Consider the following 15,525-nt stretch of genomic DNA (forward strand, 5'->3'; position numbering starts at 1 on the left):
TCATGAAAAATGTAGAAATATAGCCAAAGTGCTTACTAGCGAAAAACTTTTCATTTCCAAAATACCTTTTCAGCATTTCTTAAAAAGAAGTTATATATCACATTAGTTTCCAATGTATAATAGAGTATATTCCATTTTCTAGATGAAGACATCTGTTTTTCTAAATTTTAAGTATAAATGGTATAGAAAGAAAAATTAATCACTATCAGGTTATAGAAAGAAAAATTAATGAGATATGAAGAAGTCTGTTTTGTTATTATTGAATTCAAGTATCAGAATAACCAAAAGAAGATTCATTTGAAATGTTCAAAATTATAATTTTACAAAAATAAATAAACTTTAAAGAGTATATATTAAATGTTTCACCTTACATTTCAGTAGGGTGGGGCAAACAATTAACAAACCACAAAATAATGTCTTAGATGATAAGAGTTATGAATAAAACAAGAAACATATTGCCATTTTAAATAGGATAGCAAAGGAAGGCTTTACGAACTCTGAAGGCATTTAGAGTAAATGTCAGGCCATACAGATCCGCAAGGCAAGAGTATTCAAGGTAGAGGAAGAATGTCTCAGCAGCATACCTGAAGTTGTAATCCTTAGCTAAAGCCAAAGACTGTTACTGGAGGTGCCCCCTGGAGGTGATTGCTGGTGAGGATCAATAGCTCCAGGGAAAATGCTAAAAAAGCAGGGTGGAGTAACAGATGAGGGATATAAGTGACTGCAGAAGTGGGTACAAGAGGAGGCTTTGTGTTTCAGCATTTTAGGATTTAGTTTTTGGATCTTCAGAATTTGGGGTCAGCAGATTTTGGCCCCCACCGCACTGACATTCCAGAAGGCTGTTGCGGCCTGGCAGAAAGGGTGAAGACCCGGAGCCAGGCATCTTACTGAGATGCATGAGTGTGGGCATCTGTCAGTTTGTTCGGCCACTGCAGCTGCTGTTTTGAGTGTTGCCTGTCTGGTACTGTGCTGGGGCATCCCTGCAGCTCTGAGAGGGTCTCCGATTGCGTCTTTGCTGTCTTGGTGAGTCAGAACCTGGCCTGGAGTCTGGCTGCTGCGTGTTCCAGGTCTGCAAAGGCAGGAAGATGCCATCTTGGACACATGGCCTATTGTTTGGGAGAGGAGCAACGAGTCCTCAGTGGCAGGAAGAAGCCATTTTTAACTACTTTTCTGCAGGACTGAATAACCCTGGACATGGCTTTGGGTGAGGTAAAGGCCATTACTGGCCTCAGTAAATCTTTGTTTTCCCCCGGTTTGTTAAATAAATCCCTTTGTTTTTGTTCCCTGAGCCTGAAAAGTCTTGCAATTGCTAGCAGGTAAGGAACTCAGACAGTGATGGGTAATCTATTTGGGCAGTGTCCTTGGCCATTTTAGTGCCCCTTGCTGCCCTGTATCAAAGTGAGTCCAAAAGAAGCAGGGAGTAAGTTTAGCTGGAATATCTGTTGGTAAGTGATTAAGTTAGAAAGGTGTTGTGGCATTTCAATGGGAGTGAGAATCTTGTATTTGCTTATAAGGTCTTTGTCATTTATTCCAAGTGAAACAGAGATCTACTGAATGATTCTGTTTTAAAACTTAACATCTAGAAGTATTATCTCTCTGCCTGTGGAAGAACAGACTGAAATAAGGTCAGGGAAGAGACAGTTACAAAGTAATGACTATAATGTATGGCACAGATATTTGTGGCTTGGGCCAGAAAAGACAATGAAACATGGTAGGTTTCTGGAGGTGGTGTAAGCAGTAGAGTTCTGTCAATATTTTGAAGAAAATGCACTTAGTAGAAATTGGAAATGAGGTGAAAAGAAAAGGAGACACCAATGGCCACAGTAAGTTTGGTCTTGAGCAACTAAATGCACGAGGTTACATTAATGAGATGCCAAGATCTTGGCCATAACCCTGCGCAAGGGTGATGAGGAGAGACAGTGAGTGGCTGAAAGCTCAACTGTATAAATTTTAAGTTTAAGATCCTTATCAGATATTCACCCAGAATCACTAATTAGTTGGATATGAATGCAGTATTCAGGGGAGAATTGTAAAGGAGATATAAACATGGGAGTTGTTAGGGCAAAACACTATTTAAAAATGATTACTAGATGGTATCACCAAGGGATTGAATTAAGGTGGAAAACAGAAGGAATTAAAGGTGTAATTGCTTGGAGATTACTATACTGGAGATGAGGTGGAACTATTGAAAGAGAATGAGGAGGAACAGTTAGTTATGGTAAGAAAATCAGCACATGCATTTGTCAGTTCTTACATGTTTTACTGGGGAAAATATCCTTTCTTCTCCTCTCTGTCTACACATATAAATTCTTTTTTTTTTAAGATTTATTTATTTATGCATACAAGAACTAGGGTACAGGCCAGAAGTGAGGGGGATGAGAGGATTCACTAGAGACAAAATGGGGGACAGAACAGGAGGATCTACTGAAATACACTGCTGAGGGGAGCAGAGGGTGAGACAGGAGAGGTCTGCTGCACCATGTGGGTCACCTCCCTGGCTGGGGATCAACTCATGCTGCAGAGGCTATGGAAAGAAACTTCACAGGTTACATCTTAACCCCTTGTGCCTCCAGGGAGGCCCTATGCATATAAATTCTATTGAAGCTTTTTCATACCAAGAATCTGCTCTGCCTTTGTGCACATGGATGGCCAGACCCAAGTTTGGGGCCCCAGGTACCCCTTGATTTCACATTAATATATTTGCAATGAAGGTGTTATTGTCAATCAAAATAAAACATAAGGGAAACCACACATCTTCATAGGGTTATGTTTTATCATCCAGAGAAGAAGTGAGAACATGCATTCTCATCAACTGTTATTCTAGAGAAGCCAAAATGAGAAACGAAAGATTGCAGAAAGAGCATGCTTTTGATGGCAGTAAAAGTCACATTCAATTCTATATTTAGTTTTGTCAAGTTTCAATACAAACTTGAAGAAAGTTCAGATAAAATGTTATTATTTAAAGATGTTTGCACCCTCACCCCCACACATGCACTATATTTTCAACACTTCTAAGTAGTGTGAAAATACAATCTCCCACTGCTTTGCTTTGACAGTTTAAATAACCTCCAAGTAATTCGTGATCTTTAGGAAAACATCACACTGGTGAATTTAACTCATGCAGTTGCATTTGAAAAAGTGTAATATGGTAGTATATTTCCAAAAAAAAAAATATTTGGAGCAATTGACATACTGTTACAACATCATTAGTCATGAATGAATCTAGGTCTTTGGAATGATATGACTCCTTTATTTAAGACAGGCATGGTGTTTAATTTCAATGAATTTTAATATTAGCTGACATTTCCATTCTGTTTGACTTAACCAAAATTCTATTTATTTAACATACAAAAAGCATTTGACAAAAATAAGGGGAAGAAGGAACTAATGTTAAGATGCTCAACATCTTATGCATGAGGTGCTTTATCAAGAACAAAGAATATACGCTGTGAAATTAAGAGTTCTGAATGCTATATTTCGACTGAGGGGTTAAGAGAGGCTTCAGAAAAGATATGATTTTGGAGCAGCATCTTAACATGAAAAAGAAAGAAATGGTTTCATATGCAAGATCTCTCTTCATGCACCGATTTCCTCCTTAACCCATTCTAATTGGTTTTCTCCCAACCTTTTCTTTGAAAGTACTCTCAGTAAGGGTCACGAGAAAGGAATTGCTCAGAGTTGTGGTCATGACTCATGAACCCTCAACAACAAACTCAAAAAGCTCTTCATGGTGAAAGTAATCTCCTTCCCTGACTCTGATTTTATTTACAGTTTTTGAGTTTCTGTTACTGAGTTAGAGTGACCAATAATATCCTTCCCACACACGCTTTATCTAATTTAGGTATGAAATTTATACCAGGCTTATACAATGTGTTGGGCTGTGTTCTCTCCCTTCTTTTTTTAATTCCTTTTTTATTTTGAGAAGCTTATTTAGTATTAGAATTCTCAGATGTAGTTGCTGATTACGTATTTTCTAAAATTTGCCTGTAAACACATTCACTCTCTGGGAAAAAAATTGAAACCACTCAACAAACGCCTTCAAGGGCTTCAGGGGTATCTTCATTTTATATTTTCTCTTGAAAATGGCAATACATTTTTTTGTAGGGATTTGTCCATAAATCTAACTTCAAATTTATCGACATAGCCATCTTGATTTTTATTCAATTCTCGAGCCTTTCTACTCATTCTATCTGTCATGATTGCTATTTCCCTAGATCTTATAGAGTAATTTCAAAGATGGTATCCTCACCACCCTGCATAATTTTCTCACAGATACCACTTTTCCCTCTCTATCACCAACATCAGTTCCTGAAATCTGTTACTTTTATTGGGACTTAAGCTTCATCAGAGCAGGAATCTGCTGTACTGAGCACTCTCTTCTGAATTCCTACCATAGTGTCTCAGTACAGTTATCCATAAATATTTTTTGAAGAGATAAATGGAGCTTATTACTGTGAGTAGACAATTTTCCATAACTCTCACATTCTGCATGTCTTGCAGTAAGACATCGGCTGCCATTTGTCCTGGATATCTTTTCAAGGCTGTTTGCATAGTAAACAGCCTTTGAAGATAGATATGGTTTCTCCCCCGGGAGCACAGTGGGAAAAATGCTTATTGAATAGTATAATAAAAATAATTTATCTCTCCAGCATAGAGGGTAAGCATGCTTATGCTCAGGATTTCTTTCCTGAAACATTGTGCACTATGTGTGAAGACCTCCATCTGGGTCCATCTGGGTTGTCCTGGTGGGATAGGGGAGCAGAGGAAACTGACAAAAACATGCGGAGGTGATCCCGCCCACAGTTCTGTAAGTAACATAGTCCTTTTTCTCTTAGCCAGGAGACCCATATCTTCTCCAAACATCCATGAAACTGTGGTACACTGACTTGCAAAGTTTGCTGCAGGATAAAATCTCAAATCTTCACATTTCTCAACATTGCATACTAATTGGTTATGCAGGTATGATTTGAGGTTAAGTATTTTTGAATATGCTGAATCAGGAGGAATTAACCTTGTCTAAAATTACACAGTGAATAACAAAGTTTGGATACAGGGCCTCAGGTATTCTGTGTATTATCATGAACACTAGAATTAAAAAAAAAGTGCTTATGAAAACATGTATTTTTTAATATTTCCTTTGTATGAATTCTGTTAATATCTTTTGATAGTTCATGATTATTTTCTTATTTTTATAATTGTTAATGACCAAGATGTATCTTACTATTATTTTCAGCTAAAGCCACTTTATCACACCAAAAAAAAAAAAATCTTTCCAATTTTCTAGATAAAATGATTCTAAAATGGAATCATGTTTAAGTACTTGCCAATAACTCATTTCTACTTCAGTTATATTAAAATATCTATTTATATATGTGTTTTTACAAGTTCCATGAATATGAAATCTTATTTCCTAATAAGCCTGAATAAAATACTTCTTTCCAACATTATATTTTCAAATGTTTTATGGAGTTGCTACTTCAACTTTAGTTGTGCATTTTTTAAGTCAAGAAGATAATTCAGCTAAAGTCTATTATAGTGCCATTATCCTATTTGTTACACTAGCTTTGTAGCTCCCAAAATTTCCTTGAATTATAGCCTCAGAATTTAACCAAGGTCCTCCACCCTAACCATCCATGGCTGAAATCATCCTTAATAATTTTCTCTGACTTGATACATAAACAGCAATATATTGACTTTATATTCCATCTGGATATGACTAATAAATTTGGGTTACTCAGCTTTAAAATTGTTTTGGGAACATAAAATTCATTTAACTCATCAATTACGTAGCTGCAGTCACTGTCATTTGGCTCTCTGGAATATAAATAACTCTTTCCAGTTAAGCGACTGAGTCGCTGTTTTTATAAATTTTATCAGCTGAGGGATTATTACAGATACATGCAATTGTAAAGTAAGACAATCAGTATCCATGCATTCCACAATATATCTACTCTGTAGCTTAAATATCTTTGTAAAAAAAGGATTCTACAAAATGCACAAATATTTCCTGAGGCTTAACTGACTATGTATGATGTATTGCAATGACTTTCCTCTTTATCAACTGGTAATTTTTAAACAGGTGCCAATCCTCAAGGTTAGAGAATAAAGAAGCTGCATAATATAATGTCATATCCACATATAACACATGCCTAATAGAAACATCAATTTTTAACTCATATATATATAAAGATATGAAAAATCTATTTTATTTTTGAAAAATTACTAGCATTCAACAAGTAGTTCTAATAAAGGTAATGTTTAAGTAGTTAATTTTAAACAAAGGAGAAATCCTTGTCTGATTTCCCTTTAATGATTTTACACTGTGAGGTGGACAGCATTACATACACATATAAAATTCTTCTAACCTGGAAATTTTAATGGTGTTCTACAAATGGTTGTAACAAAAAATGGGTGTAAATTTAAGGCAAATTTTTTTTCTTTGCCTTTATTCATCACAACAAAAGCAAAAAATGTTTATTTTGTTCAATACTATTTAAAAATACACAGACTATTTCATATAGGAACTCAATGCTCCTAAAACACATTTTTCCATTATTTGAAATAACACCTATCTGGGAAAAACAATGACTGAGCATTCCTACCTATTTAGTGAATCCATGTCTTAATGTACAAAGAGCAAATAACAGTTCCTGACTTTATATGTCTGAAAAGAACTACTCCCACCAATTTGCATGATAAGCTAATTCACAATTGTTTATATTTTGGAAAAATAGGGAACAATGGAAAAGGAATTCTTGTGTACTTATTTTTCCACTCACTGTAGTCTTACACACACACACACACACACACACACACACACACAGAAGCAAACTTCCCAGTAGTGACTACTCAGTGCGTATGTTCTACATGCCAGACACACTCTTCATGTATGAAATTATTTCATTTCTAACATAGTATGTCCGATAAAAAAACAAAGAGGTTAACTGAGCTTTCCTATTCATGCATACATAGGGATTTGAACCAGGGTAATCCAATTTCAGAGTCCTTAAATACAACCTCCTTGATGAAAGGCTTTGAAAGTTCCATTATCCACTTCATATTAAAATACATATTTCTCCCCACGAGTTCTGTCCAAAAGCAATCTATCTCATTTGAAGACTTGGTAAATATGACATATCTGTCTAAATCAATGAAAGAAGGTAAGTGATGAATTAAAATAATCAATAAAAGTTGCTTTACAATACCAAAATTAAAGATGAATTAAATTATTTCTTAAATTCTTGCTTGCTCCCCCTCAGTAATAAATACATGGACTCACAAAAGAAGGAAAAATAAAGAAATGAAACCATTATCATTTCATAGTAGAGAAAGCAAATCAGTTTTCATAGCCAATTCAATGATGGGCCAGCAATATACTTTCATTTCTTACAGGAGATTTCAACATATTCATTTACTTTGTATAAACACTTTCTAGGTTCAGAGCAAATTTTTGCAAATAAAGCACCATACATTTGGGTGTATTTTTGTTATCTCAGCTACAGGACTAAATAATAACATTCTCTCTTAAGAAGAAGTTATTGACAATTTACTAAAATGGCATAAATGTGTACAGAATAGAGCAATGGTAAATTGAGCTAAATTTCAGATAAATTCTGTATTAAATCATATGATGTGATTGTATATGTTCCCTACTTCTTTCTTCTACATTTTAATGTTTATCTATTTTTATTCTTTTCTTTTTAATAAAAAATATATAATATCTGTTATGTTTATTTAGGCTTAAATATTGTCAAAAGGATAACCTAAGCAACATATTCTGATATTCTGAGCTGAGTATGCAAGGTAAACATCAAACAGATAAATATTTTACATTCTAAGTAATAAAAACTTAATGTAAATGAAAAATTCATATTCAAGCTTGACCTAAATGTAAACTTAAAAATTATTGTGTCCTCACTTTTTTAAACTGCTGTTTGTGTTCACTACAAAAATATGTTATTGCTTGTGAAAAGGTGAAGAAATTTTTAGATTTGTTTATGCCTAAGCAACATTATCTTTGAATGTTGACTGCTGGAATAGTGTTACCATTTTAATATAGCAGAAGTATCATATAGTCAAGAAATGTATGTATGTATGTATGGATGGATGGATGGATGGATGGATGGATGTATTTATGTAACCTAAATTTTAAAACTTATGGATTTGGGGGACTAATTTGATTTGATAGATGCTTATCTGAAACAATGATAGAAAAATAGCCAAGATATAGGTGTCTGTGGGCTGCTGACTCCTTTACCTAAATATATACCAAAAAGCTCAGCATGTCTTCACTGCAAATGGCAAATTAAATATTAACAATGTAAAACCTGAACTAATACAGGTGGTATCTGAATTTTTATATGGAAGCTATTTTGGATACATATTTAGATATACCAGGTTTTTCAAATATGCTTTGAGACTAAAAATCAGAAATACTATTGTAGAGGTTCTGACAGAATGATGAATATGGCAAACTTCCAGCTTGACAGCCAATATATATTTACAAAATAATTTTATTTTTCTTAGATACATTAGCTATAGAAAATCAGAATAGGCAAAATAAAAAGTATTGTTGCTACTGTCTTTCAAAGTTCTATCTCATACAGATTGTTCAAGAAATAATACAGTTTATGCCCTTTTTTGCTGTTTTAACTGAATAGGTATATGCCAATTTTTAGGAAACTAAAATACCTGTTCTCCTTTTACCCAGAACTCCAATGTTAACATGCATTGCAATTAAAATAAATAAAGTAGGGCCTCCCTGGTGGCGAAAGGGGTTAAGACACAACCTATGAAGTTATCTGCAACCTATGAAGTTATCTGCAGCCATTGCTGCACGAGTTCAATCCCCAGGCCAAGGAGGTGACCCACATGGCACAGTAGACCTCTCCTGACTCACCCGCTGCTCAGCTCAGCAGTGTATTTCAGTCAATCTGCCTGTTCTGTTCCCCACTCTGTCTCTGTTGAATCCTCTCACCCCCTCACACCTCTGGCCTGTACGCCAGTTCTTGTATGCATAAATAAATTAAAAAATAAATAAATGAATAAACTAAATAAACAAATCTTGCATGGGTTATCTGAAAAATTCAGAGATACCTAATAAGGATAAAATATATTGCATGGTGGGCCTCCCTGGTGGCGCAGGTGGTTGAGCGCAGCACTGTGAAGTTGTCTGCAGCCTCTGCAGCACAGGCTTGATCCCAGCTGGCCAGGCAGATACCCACATGGTGTGGCAGACCTTTCCTATCGTGCCCGCTGTTCCCCTTAGTAGTGTATTTCCATCATCTGCTCTGTCTCTGGTGAATTCTCTCAACCTCCTGCACCTCTGGCCTGTACCCTGGTTCTTTAAATAAATAAATCTTTTAAAAAAATAAAATGCATACTCTATGCTGGGCTCCTCCCCATAAATACAGCTATATGGCAACTACACAAACATAAAGTCAAGGGATTTGAGAACATTCTGGGCATAACGACAATGATACATTTTCCAAAAAAAATGTGAAGATTAGAAGGGAATACAGAATAACTTTTTTCTTATCAAATATAAATTCTTTACTATGCCTGTGCTTATTAAATAGGAGTTAAGCTTTCTTACATTCTATTAGTTTGTATGTGCATATATACAAGATTGTGTTAGTGTGAAAAAGTCTATCTCAGAATTGTACAGATAAAACTGAGAAAATTTCAGATTATTTATTTATTTATTTAAAGATTTATTTATTTATGCATATAAGAACAGGGGTACAGGCCAGAGGTGCGGGGGGTGCTGGTGAGAGGATTCACCAGAGACAGAGTGGGGACCAGAACAGGTGGATTGATTGAAATATACTGCTGAGGGGAAGAGTGGGTGAAACAGGAGATGTTTGCTGTGCCATGTGGGTTGCTCCCTGGCTGGCCAGGGATCAAACTTGTGCTACAGAGGCTGTGGACAGTCTCATAGTGCTGCGCCCAACTCCCTGTGCCACCAGGGAGGCCCAAAAATTCAGATTATTTTATAAGCCATGTTCTAATGATACCTGCTTAAAAATTTATCTGCTTCTATTTTTGTTCTATAACACTTCGTTATTTGTATTTTTCATTATAAATTAATAAGTCAATGTTGTCTTCTCTGTCAACATTTTATGAGATTGGTTAATAAGAGTTAACATTCCAAAGTTAGATTATCTCTGGATCAAGTAAGAAAATCATCTTTTGTTATTTAATAGCTAAGAACAGACTTTGGCTATGGTAAATTCAAGATATTCCCTGCCTGGTCTGAAACAGTTGACACCATTTAAAATGATCCTAATCCTTTTACTAGTATATAAACTCAGTGTGCCTATAATATAGAAAACAAACAGAACACTTAGAAATTAATAATGGAAAATTTACCACGTTAGAGAAACTATAAAGCTTAAGAAAATCTGTTCATACACTATAATATGTCCAGATGATGCTAACTGAAAAAAATAAGTGTAAAAGACATAGCATTTTTTAGTTGAAGAAAGTGAGGGATTCAAGATAAATTAACATAATACAATAGAACATCGAGGGTGGCTACCTGTAAAGCCAGCTGAAGATAGTATAGTCAGTTCACCTTAAACATGAGCTCTTCATCTGCAGAGTTAATCAACTGCCTATGGAAAATATATAGAATAGTTAGGCCTAAAATTATTGCAGCTGGACTAAACATGTACAGGTTTTCTTCTTCTTTTTCCCTAAACAGCAGAGTATAACAACTATTTGCATATCATTTGTATTACTGTAGGTATTACAAGTAATCTACAGATGATGGTATAAGGGAGGATGTGCTTTTGTAAATACTATACCTTTTACATAAGACAGTTGGATTTTGCCATCTGAGTGGGGAATGATTCCCCCATCCATACCAAAAGAGAACAGTAGTTATTATTATTGACATTAACCCTAGTACAATATTCTAGCCAATGAAGGTATATTTTGCTAGAAGTTACCTTCTGAGGAGTCTTGAAGATGGTCCTAGGTGTAGTCAATGAAGCTAAATTCACCTTTTAACTATAACTTCAGCAGATACATCAGCAAGTCGAAGGCCACACCCTTTAAAAAGTCTGGGAATTTCTCTTTTTCTCCCTCTTTTTTCATTGGAGCCACATCTATAAAGAAAATGCATCAATATGACATACTTCATCAGCATAATTCTAATTTTTATCGTCAAAGATTAGGTCATTCAATAAGGCTTTATTGTAATCTACTTTTACCCTATGAAGACTTGGTATTTAATTATTAAACAAACATATTACATAGAGCACGTTTGATTGCAAAAGAAGCCATCAACTTAGAACTGTAGAGTCGACAACATTGGTTTAGACTAAAATCGTAAGAAGATAAAATTACTCGAAAATTTATGAGCCTTTCATAATTGACATTATGAATAATTTGAGGCAATACATATAATAATGAAAACATTTAATTATTCACATTCACTACTAAATATGGTATTTAGAGTGAAATAACTGATAGGCAGATGTCTATTCTATATGCTTCAGATTTGTATGGGTATCATTGTTTTGAATTCTAAGAGGAGAAATTTGCCACATGAGTAGAGCAACCTCACCATTACAGTAAGGAGACTTACAAGAACCCTAGAACCAGCATGTAAAACATATGATTGAACTGAGCATGTTTTGAATTGAATAAAAGGTAATCATTTATTTTAAAGTTCATGAACTGTTCTGTGTAGGAAGAAGGAGGGTACTTTTTTAAAACCTCCAATGATAAAGTTAGACACCTGTAAGAAAAATGAGTAGATATATAAGGTTTAATGGATGCAGAATTTTTCATTAAGGAAGTAAAAACTTGAAAAAAACTGCCAGCTTAATTAAAATATCAATAGTGAGGTTTCCTAAGAGTTTAATCTTTACACTGGTAGTTGACTTATGCAAAGTTTAAATGGCCTGCCAATTCCTGAATTCTTGATTTATGATGATTCTATTTATTATTTTACTCATTTCATCCACTAAATACTTCATTTTTTTCTTGTTAGATAAGTATGATTTGTTTTATCAATCTAATTCACACTACTTTTCTTCTATCAGAAATTTTATTCCAGTTCTGATATTTTGTCATATCCCTTTTTTTACATTATATTAATATAATTCTGTCACTCCTTTTATCCTTGTTTTGCCCTGGGCTCTAGTAGGTAGTGACATGGAAGACAGGACTTATCATGGGAAAGGAACATGCAGCCTTCATTTTAAAACACTGAATCATTTTTAGGAAAAGTGATTTACTGAATTGAGGGTAGTATGAAGTTTTCACCTAAATAAATTATATACTTTTAAAATAAAGACTAAAAATATAAAAACAATATCAACAGAAACAAAATGCCATTTAGTTTTAATTTCATAAACCAGTCTTACAAAAAGAAAATCTTAGTCTTTAGCTAAACACATTAACAAGGTTGGGAGTGTTCCCCACATCTAAGATGTCATTACTAAAGACAAAAATTGATATACACCTGAAAGTAGTTAAATGGTATTTGTTAATTACATATCAATAGAAAATCAAGCAACTAATACTGAGTCACTAAAATAGTGTTAGGATACTTTCGCCATTTTTATTTATTAAAAATATTTTTCACTTGTACTATAATGCTTGTGTGTGTCTTTTGCTATTGAATAACATTCACATTTGAAATATATTAAGCTCTTAAAGCTGAATCTAAATTATAGTGTTCAATAAAGAGTATATGTGGTGTGGCAGTGTCATTATCAGGCTGAAGCCAGAGACACAGGGGTGAAAGAATTCACCAGACACAAAACGTAGAACAGAAAAGGCAGATTTATTGCAATACCCTGCAGCAGAGCAGGGGTATACATCTGTGTGGGAAAAAAGTATTTAAAGTTCATTTTTACATTCTAATTTCTGGGCTTTCTTACTTGGGGTGCCAGTTTGCACCAGTTATCTGCTGGGATACCTTACCTTGGGGTTGCCTTTGACACAGAATGTGTCCTTGCCCTGCTGCTGAATCCCTAGAGGAGGGCTGGCTTTTCTGATCAAATTGTTGGGCCCAGGGCCTGGTTTCCATGGCGACATTATCTATTCAAGCCCCCAAACTTGCCTTCTGGGCAAGGAATGGGGCCTTATTTTTTAAACTGATTAAATGATACCCTCACATACACTTGGTTTTCTGCTAGGTGGGCATAATTAAGTAGAAACCCTGAAATTCTAGCACCATACCCCGTAAATCAGTAAGGGCTAATGTCAATATAAAAAAAAATCATTAATTAGATTCACGTTTTAGAGCAAAGCTGTAAATATGGAAAATACAATGAATACTAGTGTTTTAAAACTCAGTGGTTTAAAACATGGTCCAATTCTAAAATGATAATTTTAATATTTAATAGACATAGACTGGCACACTTAGCCCAAAGCAAGCTATAGGATATATTATGTAAATAAATTCAACAATAATTATAAACTATATTAAAATGTCTAGAATAAGATTAGAAATAGTCTCAGTGATCAGATGTCACTCTTATCCTCAACCCAGGTAATTTTGTTCTATATGGAATCACATGACTGTAATGACATCAATTTTTAAATCCTTATTTTAACTATTACCTTTAGTTTCAACATTCTACTTAGTCAGCTACTGAAATGCATAGTAAAGGAGTTTATTGGTAAATTAGTAAATTAGTAATATAAAAAAAGAGAAACTACAAATGAAGATGCTTATTACACCAAAGGAGAACTTAAAGAATATCAGGGATTCTTTTGTTTTAGCTTTTATACTTCTTTCCATTCAGGTTCTTTCCTGAAAAATTAATTTCCTAGGACAGAAATCTGACTTCAGGAGGCAGAGGCTAATCCACAGTAATTTTTATGTTAACTGTTTAAAGCAATAAATAAAATATATATGTATGTATTTGTTGGGAGTTCATTGTTTGACACACATCCAAGAAAAACATTGAAATATTGATTTAGGCAGCTGTACTTAGTCCCACCAGTTCTGGAGAAAATTCTCCACTGAAAACCATTTGAACTACCAGCACTTAGTTGAGTAAGTGCATAGCTACATGGGCAAAAGTAGAATGTTAGGATCTAAGAGTAGAACAGATCCGTGAAAATCAATGCAAATAAAGAGTAGAAGAGGAATGACTTTGTGCAAAATTATTTCAAGAGGACTAGTAGTAAATTCATTCTTAATGTGCGAATTCACTGTAGAATATTTACCAGAAATTATTTACAGAGAAACACAGTGGCATGGGCAGTACTAAAGGGAAAGAAGTTTGTCGATTAGCAAGACAAGAAATTATATTCGTCAGATGGAAAAATAGTTAAGAGGGACACAATTAATGGGCACTAGAACAAGATGAGATGATAATTATCAAATAAAAATAATTTCTTTTCATTTTTGTAAAATTTGTGAGAACTTTGCAGAAGTTGGATGACGAGTTCTAGCATCTTTGTGGCTCGTGGAGGTAACCTGGTGAAGTCCAGCAATAAAGGAAAGACAACAATTATGGGTGTACAAGTCTTTTTAAAAGACACAAAGCTGGGGCCTCCCTGGTGGCACAAGGGGTTAAGCATCAGCACTATGAAGCACCAGTTGTATCCCAGGCTAGGGAGGCACATGGCACAGCAGACCCACCCTGTCTCACCCACTGCTCCCCTCTGCAGTGTATTTCAGTAGTTCTGCCTGTTTTGCTCCTCACTCTGTCTCTGGTGAATCCTCTCAACCCCACCCCCACATCTCTAGATTGTACCCCTGTTCTTGTATGCATAAATAAGTAAGACACAAAGCCAATCATATCCTAGTGATATGCCCCGTCTCTACTTACTATAACTTCAAGACAAACAAATATTTAAGCCTAGGGTTTATGTGCGCCCTGAGTGAGAATGGAAAGATTTCCCAGATTCATCTCACAAATACTGAATTAGTTCTTTGGTGTTAATTGCAACAATTAATACAACTCTGTTGCAAAAACCCCAATGCCTTTGTTTAGTTATTCCCAAGAGTGCAAGGAAAAAGAGCCATGTTATTGAAACCAATTTCCTGGTAAAAATGATTTTTAAAAATTGTACTGAAAATGATGCTTCATTAATACAAATCAATAATGCAATTTGACTGCTAAAAAGCCTAATGTAATCTCAGACTGCACTAATTGAACCGAAGCATCAACACACAGGAAATCGTATTTCTAACATACTTGAGTTTATTAAAAAATTACTTTAAAATATATGTATCTCTAGCACATACACTTTGAGAATGAAAGCATGCTAGACTTTACCACATAAGAGAAAATTAGAAATCACACAACAGCTAAAGCAGTTTTTTCCTTGTGATTCTGAGCTGGAGCTACTTTGCCTGATTGTCTGGAATGTTATTTCTCCTATAGTCTCACAAGGATCCTTTCGTATAGGTTTTAGCTCAAATATCACACCCCAAAAGATGAATGCTTTGATCACTCACTGTATCTAATAGCAATGCTTCTTCATCTTGTTTATTGATAAACATAAATTCATAAAAATATACATTTGATATTCCTGTCTCTATATATTCCC

The sequence above is a fragment of the Talpa europaea genome, assembly GCF_964194135.1.
Source record: "Talpa europaea genome assembly, chromosome: 13".
NCBI classification, from domain to species: domain Eukaryota; kingdom Metazoa; phylum Chordata; class Mammalia; order Eulipotyphla; family Talpidae; genus Talpa; species Talpa europaea.